This window comes from Centropristis striata, chromosome 20, assembly GCF_030273125.1.
Source record: "Centropristis striata isolate RG_2023a ecotype Rhode Island chromosome 20, C.striata_1.0, whole genome shotgun sequence".
Taxonomy (NCBI): Eukaryota; Metazoa; Chordata; class Actinopteri; order Perciformes; family Serranidae; genus Centropristis; species Centropristis striata.
The window spans coordinates 34,579,483-34,581,982 of NC_081536.1; positions in this window are offsets into that span (position 1 = coordinate 34,579,483).

The following is a 2,500-nucleotide window of genomic DNA, read 5'->3' on the forward strand; positions in this document are numbered from 1 at the left end:
TCACATTTCATACAAATGTACTTTAAGGTGGATTTTTGGGGCAGAATATTTGACAAATACTTTAAAAATTCATATTTTTTAAATAAATGTACACTTAATACAACTAAGAATCAAATAGTGATTTAAAAAAAAGTATCAAAATAGAAACAAATTTACCAAAAATAGATGTAAACTAAAAACAGACACAAAATGTCAGGGATTATGATCATCAAAGCTTTAAACACCAAATCTGATATTTAACTAATTTAATCTAAAATTACATCATAAATAAATCCACAAGTAGCTTCAATCTGTCAGCTAATGAACAACTTTCTCACCAAGTTTCTCACCAGAAAGTGAAATAATCCAGACTTTCACAATAAAATATCCTTTAAAAAAACTGAGAAATAATCCAGATTTTCACAATAAAATGCCCTTAAAAAACTGAAAGCTGAGCTAAAGGAACATTTAGAACATGTTCTTCATCTGGTTTACTGCTGAATCACACTGGAAGATACTGGAGAGGAGGAGGAGGAGGAGGAGGAGGAGGAGGAGGAGGAGGAGGAGGAGGAGGAGGAGGAGGAGGAGGAGGAGGAGAAATGGAAATAACAAGAGAAAAGAGAAGGAGGAAGTAAGGAAGAAGAGAGGGATGATAGAAGAATAGACTGAACAACACCAGAGAGACATTTAGTTAAAAAAAAAGCTCGTCAAGTTTTTCCACAGGAAGTGTTTATAATCTTTCCTCAGACTGGTTATAAGTTATATTTATTTAATAGAAACACTTATGTTTAATGAAAATACACAAATAAATATGAGATTGACTGATGTCCCTCAGTTCTATTTGACTGGTAAATATGAACTAATGAAGCCAGTGAACTGGTTTATTGATTATTATATTATTACTGGAACCAATGATTCCATTTACATTAAAACTGAGACTCATAATAATAAACAATCACTCAGTAATGCTCCACATGAAGAACTGATGTTTGAAAGGAAAAACACTGAATTTATAGAGATGATTGAAATAATAATTACAGGCACAAAAAATACTTTTTTTTCATTGTATGAGGGATAAAAAAGTGCAGTGAAATGGAAAGAGGAGGGACAAGAGAGTGGGAATAATTATATATTATATTATATTATATTATATTATATTATATTATATTATAATAATAATAATAAGTATAACAGAGGAAGAGAGGAGAGAGACGGAGAGAACAGACGGAAGAAAAAGAGAAGAAGAAGAGAACAGATGTAGAGCAGCCGCTACTGACAGCACACACACACACACACACACATACATGTCTTTGTGTAGTTGTGAGGACCACCACTTCCCCTAGCCCAACACACACATTTCAGGTTTACCATCTCTGTTAGGACCTTCCCTGAAATTCATACAGATGATTAATTAAGGCCTTTAGAGGCTATCCTAGCATTTTCTTTGTGAGGACTGGAAAAAATGTCCTCACAACTACAAATGTCCTCACAATGTTGGTATTCTGCCATGGGTTGGTCCTCACAACTATATGAAGACAAACACACACACACACTTGTACTTCTATCTTTGCGAGGACCCTCATTGGAACAGTGAATTGCCTTAATTTTAATTTTGTTGTGAATTTTTGTTTTCAAATCCAGCTAGTTTTAATGAGTTTTAATGAGTTTTTAGAGTGAGTTTGCTAGTTTTAGTTTAGTATTTATTTATTTTTTAATGCTTTAGTTTTAGTTTAGTTTTTATTAGTTGTAGTTTTTTTGTAATGGGGTATTTGTTGAGTGGGAGATTAAAAGAGGTCACAGTAAATTTTGCCTTTATTTCCTTTGTCTGATCCATCTTCATTATGTATGAAAAAAGTTGACAAAGATGAAAACGAAGGACATTTTCACTATAGTTTTAGTTAGTTTTGTAACCACACAATACAGTTTCAGTTAATCATCATTATCATGTAACCTTTAACCCTTAAAACAAAGTCTGAAATCTCCAAAAAAAAAGCCTTTAAAGAAGTGAGGACCGGCCGAAATGTCCTCACTTTGCAACAATGTCCTCACTCTGTTGGTTAAAAACGTGTTCTGGTCCTCACTATGTAGGACGTACAAGAACACACACACACACACACACACACACACAGTTTCTACTGTTTCTATGTCATTATATCATTTTCTCTCTTGTGCAGCAACACAGAGACAGAAAACAAAAGACGGTTTGTCTCAGAGGAAACACACACACACACACACACACACACACACACACACACACACACCACACTGTGTGTGATGTGTGTGAACAGCAGCTTTGTCTGTGGTTAATGAGATGCAGCAGCTTCATTCAGATCAGATCAAACAGGTCGTGATCACTGAACACAAACAGAAACATCTGGAGAACATAAAGACACAATAAAGACACAATCATACCAACAACACACTTTTATAACCAGATATTCCATGAAACTATGACGATAAACTAAAGTATCACTGATGTCCTTTTAGGATCATTTCATGCGACTCATAGAATGAAACTAGA